Here is an 18,032-nt window from a genome sequence, read left to right as displayed (position 1 = left end):
TACTTTCCCACCTGCTTGCCAGAAACATAAAGCCAACACAACGAAAATGCCAAATACCACAGAAAATAGTACAGGTGGACAAGGGAAGTGGACTTGAACCCAGGTCACTACACTTCCTAACACGGAAGACCGCTCACTGTGCTGCTGCAGAACTATGCATCCCTAACAATCTGTGACTTCACCTCCTTAGATGCCTGAAACATGCATGGAGGAAGAAGGGCACATGCTCAGCAGACACCCTGTAACCAGGTTGCCCTGGCTGTTGTGGGCATTTGGGGAGTGAACCAGTGGATGGGAGGTCTCTCTCTCCCTTTCTCTGCCTTTCAAATAAATACATCTTTAAAAAAGAGAGACTATTTTGCAGGATGGAGTGGGAAGAAAGATGGCCTGGCTCAAGGAAGGGAACATAAGCCCTAACATAACTTCTGAGATAATATACTGTGAGACAGAGGACTAGTACGCAGCAGTAAAGACAAATAATCCGGTTAGAAAAGGTGCAAAGGAATGAACAGATGTTTCAGCAGAGAGGAAATACAGATGGCAAATTGATGTGTGAAAACATGTTCAACTCCTGTAGCCATCAGAAAATGCAGTTTGAAACCACAGTGACACTACACACCTATCCTATGTGTCACATATATAATACGAAGAACTTTATGATTTAGTGTGGGGGAGAATCTGGGGAGTGCATTGTAACTGGATAGTTGTAGAGCCCACCTGTGAGCATTCATTCTTCTGTCTTTCCTGTTAAGCACTGAAGAGCTTACAGTTGAGGACTGAGAGCTTAGGCAGGAGTTTGTTGTCTGTGCTGCTGTGTGCTAATATGGTGGGTGCCAGCTACACGTGCTCAGTAAACTGTTAAGTACTTGAAAGAGGCTGGTTCAAACGGACATGTGCTAAAAGTATAAAATGCACACCATTTGAAGACTAAATACAAAAATGTAAATTATCTAAACAATGTTTGCATTGATTATATGTTGAAATGATAAATGACACTACTTTGGATATATTGAGTTAAAATAAAATATATTATTAAAATTAATTTTACCATTTTATCTTTACTTTTTGAATATAGCTACCAGAAGTTCTAAAAGTACACAGCTTGGCTTGCATTGAAAATCCACATCGTCTTCCTGTTGGAGAGCCTGCTCCACTGCAGAATGTACTGAGCCAACTCTGTGTAAATTAATCAGTGCAAGTGGCAAATCCAGAACACAGTTAAGGTAGACCTGAAGAGTTCTGTCTTAAGGAAGTTAAGGTGTGGACATAGGAAATGAAAAAGCAGGCAAAACCAGAACAGGAAAACAGGAAATAAGTGATCAGGTAAACAGAGCATGAAGCAGGAACAGTGACACCACACACCCACCACAACAGCCTTATCACTAAAGACATAAAGACTGTGTTTTCAAAATGTCAACTCGACATAGTGTGGGCTTTGATTGACTGAGGAGCAAAAAGGCACAGAAGGCATAAAACCCGGCCACAGGCATGTGTTTTTGGCCCAGCAGTTAAGGTGCCAGGATGTCCATGTCTCATGTGATTCCTCACTCTGGCTCATTCCTGCCAGTGAGGATCCTGGGAGGCAGCAGGTGATAGGTCACCGGGTTAGGTTCCTGCTACCCAAGTGGAGGACCTGGATTGAGTTCCCAGCTCCTGCCTGTGGCCCTGGGCCCAGCCCTGGCCATTGCAGATACTCAGGGAGTGAACCAGCAGATTGGAGCTCTATCTGTCTCTCTTTGTCTCTCATAACAAAAACAATAACAATAATAATAACAATAATAAAAAGCCTGTCACATTGCTACTGCATTGCAGTTAATAACTTTGGAGGCCTGCAGAAGAGTGGAGACCATGCAGCACAGGTTTGGGAAGGATGGTGAGGACTTGTGGAGCAGCAGAAGCATAGATCAGAGTCAGGTACCCACGAGCTTTCTTTGGGACATGCAGCTCCTGAGGTATTGCAGGCTGTTGAGAATATAGCTGTGTGATCTTGAAGTGCCATTGGGTCTGGAGTTACACAGGATGTCACAAAATCTGGAAACAAGCTCTAATGCATAATGACATGATCACATCTTCAGTCTGTTCAAAATACATGATTACTGATGTTTCCAGACTTTCTGGTCATCCTGTGTATGTGGAAATCCTCTGTATCAGAGGTTCACAACTGGGGGAAATTTTGTCTCCTGGGGACACTTGACAATGTCTGGAGACGTTTTTCATTGCCCATGCTGGACAAGAGAGTGCCCCTGGATCAAGGGTGGTGCTTAACGTCCTACAGTGCACAAGACAGCTCCTCGCAAGGGCTATTTTTTCCCCCAAAGAAGCCACTTATTTAATGAGTACACATTTCATAAGTACAACTTCAGGAATATAGTGATTCTTCCCTCCATGCCCACCCTCCCACCCCAGCGAAGGATTATTCAGCTCACACCATCAGCAGTGCTTAGGTTCAGAAACCTTCCTGTCTGCAGAGTGCTCTAGCTGAAATGTTGCCAAGTGGAGGAGAGAAGAGGATGGGAACAGAATCTTCAGGAGTACTTAGGGTTAGCGAGAGAGGGAGAAGGAAGTAGAGAAGGTGAAGGCCGGGAGACACCCAGGAAGAAGCATGCAGCTGACACCAAAGGTGGAAAGATTTCCAAGGAAGATGGCAGGTGCTGGAGGATAAGGCTGGTGAGGAGTAAATAGGAAGCAGACAGTCTGAGGCAGCACTGACCCTTCCTTTTCAAAACTTTACTTACAATTATTTTTATTTGAAAAGCAGAGTGATGTAGAGAGAGGAGAGAGAGAGGGAGAGGTAGGAAGGGAGGGGTATCTTCCATCTGCTGGTTCACTCCTAGCTGGAGCTAGGCCACGCCAAAGCCATCAGGCAGGACCTCTCTGTGGGTCTCCCATGTCAGTAGCAAGGACCCAAAGACTTGAGGCATCACCCACTGCCTCCTAGGGTGCACATTAGCAGGAAGCTGGATGGGAGGTGGAGGCAGGACTAGATCCCTGATGTCCAACATAGTCATCCCAAGTGGCACCTTAACGTGCTGTGCCACAATGCCTACCCCAAGACCTTTTTATTGTGAGGCTTAGGAATGAAAGGAAAGACTGTAAATTGTGGCTCTAACGTGATGTTTGGAAACTTTGTTTTTTACTATAACCTACAGTAGGAAATACATTTAATGTTACAACATACATTTAATGTTAAATACATATAAATTACATGCCTATATGAGTATATAATTGAACCAAAATTTCATATCAATAAGTACCTTTCCTGTGTGCTCTGACCTCTGGTATTTTTTTAAAAGACTTATTTATTTATTTGAAAACACAGTTATAGAGAGGTAGAGAGAGAGAGAGAGGTCTTTCGTCCTGTTGCTATGGATTCATTCTGAGAGGAGGAGCATGGTGGGGGCAAGAGGTGCGGAGTCACCACACAGACCCCAGGAGTCGGGTGAAAGCAGGCCAGAGGCAAGCAGCCCGCAGACTCATTTATTTCAGTTGGTACAGCAGCTTATATAGCCAAGGCAGCCAATCCAGTCAAGGGGTGGTTTATACCCTAACCAATCACAGCCTGTTGCCAGGCAGGCTCCGTTACCATGTGGTTTCTGAAGCTATCCAATCACAGCCTGTTGTCAGCGGCCATCTTGGCATGGCCTTCTCATTCCACCATACCATCCACTGGTTTTCTCCCCAAATGACTGCAATGGCCGGAGCTGGGCTGATCCGAAGCCAGGAGCCAGGAGCTTCTTTCAGGCCTCCTACACAGGTGCAGGGGCCCCAGGACTTGGGCCATCTTCTGTTGCATTCCCTGGCCACAGCAGAGAGCTGGATCAGAAGTGGAGCAGCCAGAGCTTGAATGGGTGCTCCTGCCCTGATAGGGGATGCAGGTGCTGCAGGTGGCAGCTTAGCTCACTGTGCCACAGTGCCAGCACCAACCTCTGTTATTTTTTAAATGAATTTTAATTTTAGTTAAAATTAATTAAAATTAATTTTTAATTTTAAAATTAATTCTTTATGCAAAACTAGTCTGATCTGATCTATCTCAATTTGTAAAAAAAAAAAAATTTCACAATCTGCTACATTCATCTCATGATGCACTATGGTTCTCAAACAATTAAAAAGAAAAATAAACAGCCTAGGGAAGATAACACGTCCTCCACTGCACCTGACTACATAATGGAAGAAAAGGTGAGAAGTGGGAAGGGGCGGGCTCTGCTCCTGATGGAACTGTGTCCTGGAGGGACAGAAGAGCTGGCACCGAGGCAGGGGGTGCTGATCTGCACAAGGAGAGGCAAATGCGGCCCTGCCACGTGGGAGCTGGGGAGTGTCTTCTGGGCAGCCCTGGTCTCCATGGCAACCACGAGCTGATGCTGACTGCAGAGTCAGGGAGGGGAACAGCTGGGGGTTTAGGGAAAGTCACACCCATCTGGAAGGACTGCTCTGGAAACCTGATCCAGAATGAATTGGCAGGGATATAGGGCAGCCAGGGCAAGGGGGTTGCTTTGTCATGTTATTCCAACCCTGATTTTTCTGACACGTCTTTCTTGCAAAACAAAGAGAAAGGCATATGAGAGTTGACCTTCTGGCTCGCCATCCTGTGAGTCACTGTTTTTAGATTTTTTCCTTTTTTTTACTTTTTGTGGTTGCAGTTTGAGCTGTCTCCCTGCTCCTTTTTTCTGAATGTTCCCCCTTCTAAATAAGCCCTCATTGCCAATCCATATAACGCAATGTGCAGGAGTACTGAGCAGAGGAAGTCCCAGATTGTCTCTCACTTACCTTTTTTTTTTTTTTTTTTAAGATTTATTTATTTGAGAAGCAGAGTTACAGACAGAGGTAAAGACACAGAGAGAGGTCTTCCACCTGCTGGTTCACTCCCCAAATGGCTGCAATGGCCAGAGCTGGGCTGATCCAAAACCAGGAACCAGGAGCTTCTTCTGGGTCTCCCAAATGGGTGGAGGGAACCCAAGCACTTGGACCATCCTCCACTGCTTTCCCAGGCCATCAGCAGGGAGCTAGATCAGAAATGGAGCAGCCAGGACGCCATCCAGCACCCACATTGGATGCTGGTGCCACAGCGCCAGCCCCTGCCTCACTTATTTTTAAAATAGAACTGGGGCTGGCGCTACGGCACAGCAAGTAAAGCCGACGCCTGAAGTTCTGGCATCCCATATGGGTGCTGGTTCAAGCCCCGGCTGCTCCTCTTCTGATCCAGCTCTCTGCCATGCCTGGGAAAACAGTAGAAGATGGCCCAAATGCTTGGGCCCCTGCACCCACATGGGAGACCCAGAAGAAGCTCCTGGCTCCTGGCTTCAGATTGACCCAGCTCCAGCCATTGCAGCCATTTGGAGAGTGAACCAGCAGATGGAAGACCTCTCTCACTGTCTGCTTCTGCCTCTGCCTCTCAGTAACTGCCTTTCAAATAAGTAAGTAAATATTAAAAAAAAATAGAACTTGCTTTTTAAAAAAATTGTTTATTTATTTATTTATTTAAAAGGCAGAGTTACTGAGAGGCAGAGGTGAGACAGGAGGAGAGAGAGATGGAGATAGAAATATTGATATTCCATCCAGTGGTTCACTCCCCAAATGGCCGCAATGGCCAGGGCTGTGCCAGGCTAAAGGTAGGAGCCAGGAGCTTCTTCTGTTTCTCCCATGTTGGTGGCAGGGGCCCAAGGACTTGGACCATCTTCTGCTGCTTTCCCCAGGTGCATTAGCAGGGAGCTGGATCGAAAGTGGATCTTGGGGCCGGCGCTGTTGCATAGAGGGTAAAGCTGCCGGCTGCAGTGCCTGCATCCCATGTGGGTGCTGGTTCGAGTCCCGGCTGCTCCACTTCTGCTCCAGCTCTCTGCTATGGTCTGGGAAAGCAGTAGAAGATGGCCCAAGTCCTTAGGCCCCTGCACTCATGTGGGAGACCCGGAAGAAGCTCCTGGCTCCTGGCTCCAGATTGGCACAGCTCTGGCTGTTGTATCGCTGAAACAGGCGCGCTCCCGAGGCACGCGTCGCCGAGCCACACCCAGCACCTGCGCCCACACCCACAGTCCCCATTCCGAAAAGGGTCGCAGCAGGGAAGCGAAGGGATCCCAGGGAGTGCAGGCTCCCCAGATCCTCGAGCCCGTCGCCAGGCTCGCTCCTCGGCTCGACCCAGGAGAACAGAACAGCAGTCTCTTCCCATGGTGCGAGACGCAACCTTTGCTGCAGGACCCGAAGCCGCCGACGGGACACTCACCTGCGGCGGCGGGCGGCGCGGCGCTCCGGAAGTGCGTCACCGCTGGGCGCCACGCGCGGGGCGGCCGCTTGCTTTGCTCGGCGGTGCGGGAGGTCTCTCTAGGGCCGTCTAATTTTCTCCGCACCCATTTCGTAGGGCACTGCTTTCTGTCTGCGGCGCCTACGGTGGCCCTGCTGTTCAGCCTTCGGACGGAGCAGAGGAAGCGAAAGGCCCACCTGGATGAGGTCCAGCGCTTTCTGTGTCTCTTTTTCGACTGCACTCCAGTTGTCTCTGTCCACTGCATCGGGTTGTTATTTCGTTGTCCATGGTCCTCGTGACAACTGCAGGATAAAGAATGAGTTTCAGGGGCCGGCGCAGTGGAGTAGAAGGTTAAACCTCCGCCTGAGGCGCCGGCATCGCATACGGGTGCCGGTTCGCTTCCCGGCTGCTTCTCTTCCGATCCAGTTCCCGGCCAATGTGCTTAGGAAAGCAGAGGAAGATGACCCCTGCACCTGAGTGGGAGACCTGGAAGAAGCTCCTGGCTTCAGATCAGCTCAGATCCGGCCGTTGCGACCATCTGGGGAGTGAGCCAGGAGATGGAAGACCTTTCTCTCTGTAACTCTACCCCTCAAATAGGTAAATAAATTTTCTAATTTTTATTTTATTTATTTGAAAGAGTTACAGAGAGGGGTAGAGACAGAGAGAGAGGTCTTCCACCCGCTGGTTCACTCCCCCGATGGCTGCAATGGTCGGAGCTGCGCAGATCCGAAGCCAGGAGCCAGGAGCTTCCTCCAGGTCTCCCACGTGGGTGCAGGGGCCCAAGGACTTGGGCCATCTTCTACTGCTTTCACAGGCCATAGCAGAGAGCTGGATCGGAAGAGGAGCAGCCAGAACTCGAACCAGTGCCCATATGGGATGCCAGCACTTCAGGCCAGGACTTTAACCCACTGAGCCACAGCGCCAGCCCCAATAAAATCTTTAAAAAAAAATGAGGAAGAAAGAAGAAGGCAGAAATAATAATAATAGATTTCAGCTGGGTCCCAGAGCCATGAGGAATGTATTGTAAGGGGTCCAGTCACGACAATGAAGAGCTGAATCCAGGCAGTGCCTCTCACAAACTCTGATGGGAAAGGACTGCACCTGTAGACAGACACAGTCGCATCTGTGACCCCCTTAGCATCCACACAGCCTTTTGGGTGGCACCTCTCTAGGAGTCCATCTCCACGTGTTCTTCCTTCCTCCCCCCCCCCCCCCCTTTAAAAAGAATTATTTTATTTATTTGAAAGAGAGTTATGGGCCGGCGCCACGGCTCACTTGGCTAATCCTCGGCCTGCGGTGCTGGCACCCTGGGTTCTAGTCCCGGTTGGGGCGCCAGATTCTGTCCCAGCTGCTCCTCTTCCAGGCCAGCTCTCTGCTGTGGCCCGGGAAGGCAGTGGAGGATGGCCCAAGTGCTTGGGCCCTGCACCCGCATGGGAGACCAGGAGGAAGCACCTGGCTCCTGGCTTCGGATTGGTGCTGCGTGCCAGCCGTAGCAGCCACTTGGGGGGCGAACCAACAGCAGGAAGACCTTTCTCTCTGTCTCTCTCTCACTGCCTAACTCTGCCTGTCAAAAATAAAAATAAATAAAAAGAGTTACAGAGAGTGGTAGAGCCAGAGAGAGAGAAGTCTTCCATTCCACTGGTTCACTCCCCAAATGACTGCAGTGGTCAGAACTGATATGATCCAAAGCCAGGAGCCTCTTCCAGGTCTCCCACGTGGTGCAGGGGCCCAAGGACTTGGGCCATCTTCTACTGTTTCCCAGGCCACAGCAGAGAGCTGGATCAGAAGTGGAGCAGCCAGAACTCGAACTGGCGCCCACATGGGATGCTGGCACCACAGGCTGGAGCTTTAACTCCTGTGCCACAGTGCCGCCCTTCTTCCTTTTCCTTACACAGGCTTAGCTTGCAGAGTGCTCCATAATTGCCAGGGTTTGCTCTGCCTCAGTGGCTTTTGCTTGACAAAGAACAAAATGTTTGGAGACTCCACTTTCTTCATGTCACGATTGTTTCATTTTTCCTAGGCTAATCCTGGCTTCCTAGGCTAATCATTTCAGGAAACTGAGTCCTGGAAATATAAGGCATATCCGAAATCTCACAGTAATGGAGAAGGCTTCCTGCCCACCTTTGTACCGAGACCCTGGCTTTTGTCTCTGTGCCCACTACTTCAACTCAGCTACTGAGGGCCTTAACATCTCTTGGCACTCTGCACAAAGCCACTTTGAGATGAAGCAGACAGTGCGATCAGCAGAATCCCACGTGCCCTTCTTAGAGCTTAGCCCCAACGATACCAGGCTAAAGGGATCCCCCACAGCTGCCTTGCTACTGGCACCCCTAGTCTGACCTCAGTCCAACTGGGAGTCCCCGCACTGTGGACCCTTTGCCTGGAACTAAGTGTGACACCAGGATAAAGGAGGCGTTATCATGTGCAGTGGTCTCTCTTCTGTAACATGAGGCAGTCAGATATGACCACTCTAGGTGTCCTAATTCCCTGCACTGTTAAGACCATGATTTGCCACTACCATGGAATCCACGTTGCCCTTGCCGCCTTCTAAATGATTTATAAAGAAGAGCACAAAGCCATCTGACGCGTGGACACAGAGACAGCTCTGGGGTGCTGGTGTCTGTGGTTTTGTAGGGCTACAAAAGTGAGCTCTGGCCAGGAGGAAGTCAGAGCCTTTGTGGTTACTGTTAGGATCATGGTGCAGCAGGGAACTGGAGCTCGTCTTCTCTACACCAGGGTGACACACGGGTGAGGAGCACAGCCTGGCATCAGGGACTGTGGCAACGTTTGTCCAGGCAAAAGGGGACATAAACCAAGGCATCAAAAACAACTCTTGGGCTTTGTACAGAATGTGAATGCCTCAAGGAAGAATGTTTTTATCCATTACTGTATTCCCAGTTTCTAGAGCAGCGTCCATAACTCGGTTCATAATCTGTAACTGTCTGGGATGAATGGTCAGACATAAATAAATATATTACTCATATAAACAACAGAGATACAATGTAGACACTCAATTTAGAGTAAATCACATACAATAGAAAACCAAAAATCAGGGAGTTTCAGTAAGGCCACAGCAAATAACAGATAGCAAGTTAACTTAAACCTGAGGTGTACATTTATTCCAGGGGTTGGCCTGTGTCCCACTTTGTGGTACTGGGGTTCTATGCCCAGCTCGCTCCTGACTACAGCTTCCTACTAGTGCAGATCCTGGGAGCTGGTGATGATGCTTCAAGTAACTGGGCTCCTGTTACCCACGCAGCAGGCCTGGATTGAGTTCCTGGCTCCCGGCCCAGGCTCATGGTCTCAGGAACCTTCATGTGCTCGCTCTTGAGGTGTATTTGTGTCCTCATCTTCCTCCTTGTGTCTCTGCATCTCGGATAAATGCAGTTTTTTTTAAAAGAGTTATTTCTTTGAAAGTTAGAGAAGAAGAGAGAGAGAGAGAGAGATCTTCCATCTGCTGGGTCACTCCCCAAATAGCTACAGCCAGGGCTGAACCAGTTAGAAGCCAGGAACCAGGAACTCCATCCAAGGTCTCCTATTTGTAGGACAGGGGCCCAGGTACTTAAGGCATCCTTGGCTGCCTCCCTAGGACACTTCCAGGCAACTGGATTGGAAGTGGAGTGGTCAGGACTTGAACTAGTGCTCATATGGGATGCTGGTGTCACAGGCAGCAGCTTAACCCACTGCACCACAGTGCCAGCCCGAATAAAAACAAATTTTTAAAAGAGGGTTAAACCTGATCTCCAATCCTAAACCCTAGATACTTTCTACCACATCAAACTGACTTTCTGAAATAATGCCCTAGATGGTGCTTCAGGTTCCAAAATGCCCTTCTGTGTTCTCACATTGTGGACCCAAGTTCTCTGACCTCAACCTTTTCAGTAAGAGAGGGGAGGGGCTTGCACTGTGGCACAGAGGGTAAAGCTGCCTCCTGCAGTGCTGGCATCTCATATGGGCACCGGTTCAAGTCCCAGCTGCTCCACTTCCCATCCAGCTCTCTGCTATGGCCTGCGAAAGCAGTCGAAGATTGCCCAAGTCCTTGGGCCCCTGCATCCATGTGGGAGACCTGGAAGAAGCTCCTGGCTCCTGGCTTCAGATAAGCCCATCTCTGGGCAGCCATTTGGGAAGTGAACCAGAGCATGCAAGCCTAATCTCTCCTAATCTCTCTCTCTCTCTCTCTCTCTCCTTCCCTTCTTCCCTCCCTCCCTCCCTCCTTCTCCTCCTCCCTCTCTCCCTCTCTGAAACTCTGCCTTTCAAGTAAATAAATACATCTTTAAAAGAAAGAGAGAGTTCTGAGATTAGGGTCATGGAACCATAAAAGATGGACCATTACTCCCGTGTTACAGATGAGAAAGCCCAACACAAGGATTAGATAGGATGCTCAAGATCATGCCCAGCTCACATGCGGCACAGCCAGAAACCAAACCACAACAGTGTGGCTCCAGTGTACGCACACAACGCCATCCCCGCCTTAGAAATGCATTCTTCTGGCTGACAGTCAAGAACAGAAACACGTGAAGACAAGGTGATTTTCTCAAGCTTCCACTTAACTCTGGTTTGGACAAGTTACTTAAATTATCTCTGCTTTCAATTTCCTTGCTTATGAAATGTTTGTATGGCCACCCACTATGTATGCTGTTGAGAGGATTAAACAACACATGAAAAGCACTTATTTTGGTGTCTGACTTATGGTAAACATACATTTTTAAATTAATTGTTGTTTTTTTTTTTTGCCACAATGTAACTTAAATACAGGAAAGTGCACAAATCTTAAATTTCCTGAATATAGATGTAACTCTACCAAAATCAAGACATGGAATGTTCAGAGCACCCCAGCCATCTCTCTGTATCCCATCCTATTTGATAGTCCCAAAAAGTAACCATTATTCTCATCTCCATCACCTTAGATTAATTTTTCCTGTTTGAAAACTTCAAATAAATGTAACCACAAAGTATATGGCTGGCCTCTCCCACTCAATATTATCTCTATGAAATTCGTCCAGTGCAAACAACAATAGTTAACTTTTTACTGTTGCATAACATTTTGTTGTTTGAATAAACCAGCTTTTTACCCTCAAGAAACTACTGTGGTGGACATTTAGATCATTTTCACTTTGAGGTTATTATAAATAACAGTGCTATGAAGATCCCCACACACACTCTGGTGAAGTAAGCTCTCAGTTCCTCTTGGGTATGCTCATGAGTGGATGTGCTGGGTCACTGGGTACCTGAGCCCTGGCTGAAACAGCCACATAGGTTTGCAAAGTACTTACACTTTGCCTTTTATGGGGTTTCCAGAAGCATCTCAAAGCACCACTCGTTCTACTTAGCATTCAGTGAATGTCAACCATTATAATAACCAAAGCTTTATTTCGTAAGGCAGAGGATGAAGTGTAAAATTACACGAGGGTTTTCCTTGGATGACTGCGTAGGTTGTGGGTTTCAGGGGGAGAAGCAGACAAGCAATAATGAGCTTTTGGTGTCGATGCCAGTAAGCCCATCCAGCTAGACACGATTCTGGAGGTCAGGGGAGAGCACAGGGCGGCATCAGGGCTGGAGTGGACACAGCCATACCTATGACCAGATGTGACCACACAGAGCCAACAGGCAGTTCAGGGATCTCATCTCATTGAAAGGGGACAGGGCCTACACCTCTGTGCTGTGTGTCCCTTGGGTGACTGCACACCACCGTGTTTGAGATCACTGAGGGCACCAGTGAGTTAAGCAAAGAACCCTGTGACACTTCAGGTGGAAACAGGAAAAAAGAAGAGAAGAGCTTACTCGCGACACAGGCTCAAGATCAGAGAGCTACGTGCACAACCAGGAGACAGCAGGGTCTTGGAAGGTACAGAGGTAGCTTTATGGATGAGAGTCCAATCGGGTCTAAACCACTGTTTGGAGGGGTGCGGGGGGAAGACTACAAGAGCACCACCTGATGGAATGTTCTGGAAGACATAATAATCAGCCTTCATATTTTTCTTGCTCCCAGCTAGCTGTGTGCTTTTGACCTTTCGGAAGTGAAAATCCTGGGTTGGCTGGCACCATGGCACAGTATAAAGCTGCTGCCTGCAGTACCACCATCCCAAATGGGCGCTGGTTCGAGTCCCAGCTACTCCACTTCCAATCCAGCTCTCTACTATGGCTGGGAAAGCAATAGAAGATGGCTCAAGTACTTGGACCCCTGCACCTGTCTGGGAGACCCAGAAGAAGCTCCTGGCTCCTGGCTTCAGATCCATGCAGCTCTGGCCACTGCAGCCAGCTGGGGAGTGAACCAGCAGATGGAAGACCTTTCTCTCTCTATCTGTCTCTCTGTAAGTCTGCCTTTCAAATAAATAAATCTTAAAAAAAAAAGAGAGAGAGAAATAAAGAAAATCCTGGGGCCCCACTTCTCCTTACAAATATGCATATACCAATATTTCAAATATATATGTGTGTACATATTTATTATTTTAGTGTTTCCTGAAGATCTTTTTCATTTTTTCCTCTTTATTTTTTAAACATTTTTTAGACTAAAACAAAATCACATAGTAGATAAGATAGCATAGCAAAACTCCCTGTACCAATCCATCATAATCAGCTTCAACAATGATCCCCTTTGCATTGCATCTGCTCCTACAAACACACACACACACACACACATGCTTGTGTTATTGCTGGTTTGTTTTGCTGGAATATTTAAAGTAAATCTCAGACATCATACCATTTTCCCTACCAATATTTTCATGTATCTCTCAAAAAAAAAAAAAAGGATTAAGCACAAATACATTAGCATTAACAATAATTCAGAATATTCCCAAATATGCAAGCACAGAAAAGTTTCCCTTGTTGTCTTAAAACAAAATCTTGGCCAGCGTCGCGGCTCACTAGGCTAATCCTCCACCTTGCGGTGCCGGCACACCAGGTTCTAGTCCTGGTCGGGGTGCCGGATTCTGTCCCGGTTGCCCCTCTTCCAGGCCAGCTCTCTGCTGTGGCCAGGGAGTGCAGTGGAGGATGGCCCAAGTGCTTGGGCCCTGCACCCCATGGAAGACCAGGAGAAGCACCTGGCTGCTGCCTTCAGATCAGCGTGGTACGCCGGCTGCAGCGTGCCAGCCGCGGCGGCCATTGGAGGGTGAACCAATGGCAAAGGAAGACCTTTCTCTCTGTCTCTCTCTCTCACTGTCCACTCTGCCTGTCAAAAAAATTAAATAAATAAATAAATAAAACAAAAAAACGAAAATCTTTTCTAGGTGCTTTGTTTGAATCATGATCCAAACAAGATTCTCATCCTACATTTGGCAGATTTGTCCCTTCAGTCTATCAAGAATCAACAACATGGTGCCAGTCCAGTGGCGTAGGTCAAGCCCCCAGCTCCCTGCTAATGTGCTCCGGGCAGCAGGGGAAGATGGCCCAAGTGTGCTCGCATGGGAGACCCAAAAGAAGCTCCCGGCTCCTGGCTTTGGGCCAGCACAGCTCTAGCTGTTTGGCTATTTGGAGAATAATCCAGCAGATAGAAGCCCTCCCTTTCTATCTCTTCCTCTCTGTGTCTGTAACTCTGCCTCTCAAATAAATAAATAAATAAATAGGTCTTATAAAAAAAAAAAAAAAGCTTCCATCACAGGAAAGCACCTGCTCTCTCTACCCATTTGGTAGAGTTAATGACAACTTTAGAGAGAGAATTTGGGCTGACTGGAATATTGCCTTCCTGCAAAAAGATGGCGCGTCATTGGGATAAATTCTACCGTGAGTTGGTTTTCACCACGGTGGAGAAACACTGTAGCAAGGCCCCTGGTTTTTCAGGGGGAGGCAACGGGGTGACTTTCCGCTAAGACTGATGTCATCCTGAACTCTGTGGGGGTCGGATCATCCTCTGTGGGTTTCTGCAGTGTAACCAAATGAGGAGGGAGGGAGGCAGGCAGGCAGGCCTGTGGTCAGCGTGCTTGCAGAGCCGTCATTGCTCGTCTGTATCTGGCAAGTTTCGGACCCAACTGCCACTTCACTGGGAGCTGCACGCACTTAGCTGTTTCATTATCTCTTCAAGGTGTCAGCTGTTCTTGTTCAGTATTCTTTCACAGTCCCTCTGTGGGAGGCTCCTTTTTCTTGCAGATTCAGATGTTGGAAACAGACGACAAATTCTCCAGGAGCCACTAGCCCCTGGAAGACCCTGGAATGCAGGCAGAGTCAGCACAGGGAGAGCTGACTTGGCTCCTGGGGCCTGTTTCCTAGACACAGGGTTCTGGCACTGCTCTCTTCTTTTTCAGTCTTCCAGTTCCCTGAGCTTCATTTGGTTTTGCTCAAGTGTTTCAGCAGTTTGAGGTAGATTTCCAACACATCTTTCAGTCCCTGTTTTCCACCAAGCCTGTTACCTAAGCAGTGCTTTCCTGCCTCACACTTTTTCTGATGGGGGAGGGGGGTGGTCTTTAATCGTGCTCAGAGCCAATTCTTGTTTCTTGCGGGCCTTTGTTCATTCCTAAGCCCTTCTCATCTTCTCCACGGGCGGATCCGAAGTTTACATCTAGTGTGTGATTTGCAGTCCTATTTCCTGTTCCATCTTAAACATCTGACCTTGGGTCTTTTCCAATGTAGCCTGAATCTGTTTTCACACACTTGGTTTCTGTGAGCTGATGTGCTCTGATACTGGGCAGAATGATCTTATTTGTTGCCTCTTGGAAAAACGTCAGTGATCACTCTAAAGTGTTGCCCTTGCAGAATGAGGCCAAATTCTGGCATCCAGAGAAGGGAAAGTCAGCCACCTCTAACAGCCCCAACCTCCTGTTCTGGACATCAAACAGCACTGCTGAGTGGCAGCTGTGTTTACCCAGCACACTGAGGAATCCATTATCTTCTGGATAAATCTCTGGCTCTGCAAGCTACCTGAAATTAAAGAACGCCATCTGAGTGCTGCTTTTCCTGTCAGAATTCTCACCTCAACGTCCTGCAGGGCCAACAAATCTTTCCAATGTATAATTTGTCTTTAAATTTTATTAATAATGGCTATTTGGAAAGAGGCACTTGTTGTGGAAGTTAAGTTCCTGCTTGGAACATTGGCATAACATACTGGAGTAGCTGGGTTTGAGTTCCACATTGGAGTAGCTGGGTTAGAGTTCCGCTTCCACTCCCAATCCCAGCTTCCTGCTAATGCTCACCCTGGGAGGCAGCAGGTAAGATTCAAGTAGCTGGGGCCCTGCCACCCATGTAGGAGACCTGGATGGAGTTCCCAGCTCCTGGCCTTGGCCAGGCCCAACCCTGGCTATTGCAGGCATTTGAGGAGTGAAAAAACAGACAGGAGCTCCCTCTCCCTCTATCAAATAAATAAAATAAGTAAAAATCTAAAAAACAATAATGACTCATCTCTGTATCATTAAGATAAAATTAATGTACAATGAACTTGACATTTTTAGACAGTTCAATTTGATGAATCTTGAGCAGCAAAGAACAAATCTCAGAGGCCCACATCCTTATAGACCAAAGTTCTGTCTCCCAGCTCATCCCGACAGCAGAGGAGTATGGGACTCAAGTTTCACTCTCTGGCTCCCAAACTAGAAAAAGGATGGAAAGGGTATTGTGTGAACCAACTTACAGTTCCCACTACAAAACATATAAACACCTATATACAACAGTTGGGTTTAGAACATGAAGCAGAAGCATTGACAAGGTTGTTCTTTTTTTTTGTTTTAAGATTTATTTATTTATTTGAAAGGCAGAGTTACAGAAAGGCAGAGGCACACACACACACACACACAGAGGGAATCTTCCATCCACTGGTTCACTTCCCAAATGGCCACAATGACCAGAGCAGGGCTGTTCTGAAGCCAGCAGCCAGAAGCTTCTTCCAGGTCTCCCACACGGATGCAGGGGCCCAAGGACTTGGGCCATCTTCTACTGCTCTCCCATGCCATAGCAGAGAGCTGGATTGGAAATGGAACAGCCGGTACTTGAACCGGCACCCATATGGGATGCCAGCACTGCAGAAGGCGGCTTTACCCGCCATGCCACAGCGCCGGCCTCAACAAGCTTGTTCTTAAGCTAGTCCTGTTTTTGATGATGATGATGATGAGTATGATGGTGATGGCACTTCAATACATTCATGGAAAACGGAGTTAAAAGATGTGTAATTTGGTGCAAACATTTTGAAATCCATGCATAGCTTCTTCATGAACATTTCCCATAAACATTCTTAAGACCCCTCGCCTTCCCTTAGACGTACTCCCACTTGGTGACATGTAAATTATAGATTCCTAGCACAGGACCATGATCTGCAGGGGCTCTACAGACAAGAGTAGATTTTCATCTAGGTGCCAATGATGTTCACCCTGTGGTCCTCTCCTGCTCAGACCTTTCCCTAGCCCAACCCCCTTGTTCTGCATAACGTGTTCTGTCAGCCACCAGCTCGGCTGGCTTTGCCAGCTTCTCAGGTTGCTCACAGTGTTCCAAAGTCCCCTAGACATAAGCAACACACGCTTACTAGACAGGATGAGTGGAGCTGCTCATCCGGCTCAGAATACTCCCATTCTTACTGAACCAGCAGTAAATCACAGTTCCTAAGAACCGACTCCAAAATTCCTGGGACTCTCCACCAGGATCCACTTCCCAAAGGAAACTCCATCAGAGCACTGGTTCTCAACCTTGACTGCGTTAGGCTCATCTGAGAACCTTTCAGAAACTGTGATGCCCATGTCCCACCCCAACAGCAGTGATTCCTCGCTGGGTGGCTTGCCCTTTCCCCCAGGAAACACATGGCAATGTTTTCTGGTGGATACAACTGTGGGAAGGTGCTCCCGGCATCCAGTAGGTAGAGCCCAGGGATGTTGCCAAACCTCCCACAATGCAAAGGGCAGCACCCCAAATGTCAGTAGTGCCAAGGTTCTATGGGTAGTGGTCCAGCCTGGGCGTGTGGTTTTGCTAACCTCCCCTGGTGATTCAAGTTTCAGGTAGTCACGTTTCAGGACCTCTAGAGATGTACTGTCGGGTCATTATTTGAACATGCGGCTGAATGCCTTTCAATGCTGTGAGACTAAACTTGAACTGAAAAAACCTCCACTTCTCCTCGTTTGACTGGCTTAGGAATTGAGGGTGGCTGGGAGCAGGAAGAGCTGCTTGCCTTTGCGAGAAAGCCCAGGTTCCCCACAACATGCAGGAGTGGACATCTGCACAAAGGAGGCTTTGCTGCTTGTTACTCTCCTTCTACGCTGGCCTCCCTGGGACAGTTCAGGAGGATTACGAGCCAACAGTCAAACAAACACACCTTGGGACACAGGCCACTTGGAAACACACCTGGGAGAAGCAACTCCTTTCCAAGTGAACCCTCACTTCTCTACGCCAGTGGCAGCTGCTCCCTGTGGGGGATCCCCAGGGAAGGGCCTCTCCAGTTGTACAACCCCTGGGAATGATGCTCACTGCCTTTCTGGTCTGCAAGTAAATGTGGTTTTTTTTTTTTAAGATTTATTTATTTGTTTGAAATTAGAGAGTTACAGAGAGATGGAGGCAGAGAGACAAAGAGATCTTCTATCCACTGGTTCACTCCCCAAATGGCCACAATGGCCGGAGATGGGCTGATGCGAAGCCAGGAGCCTGGAGCTTCCTCCAGGTTTACCATGCTAGTGCAGGGGTCCAAAGACTCAGGCCATCCTCCATGACCTTCCCAGGTCATAGCAGAGAGCTGGATCAGAAGTGGAGTAGCCGGGACTTGAGCCAGCACCCATATGGGATGCCAGCACTCCAGGCTACACCAGTGTTGGCTCCCCAAGTAAATGTTACATCCAGTAAAATGTCTATATTTTCAAACCAGAAACTCCTAAATATTGTTACCAAATGAAAATCTCCAGGG

The sequence above is a fragment of the Lepus europaeus genome, chromosome 19 (genome assembly GCF_033115175.1).
Source record: "Lepus europaeus isolate LE1 chromosome 19, mLepTim1.pri, whole genome shotgun sequence".
Taxonomy (NCBI): Eukaryota; Metazoa; Chordata; class Mammalia; order Lagomorpha; family Leporidae; genus Lepus; species Lepus europaeus.
The sequence above is the reverse complement of the archived record's forward strand: the minus strand, read 5'-3'. Positions refer to the sequence as shown.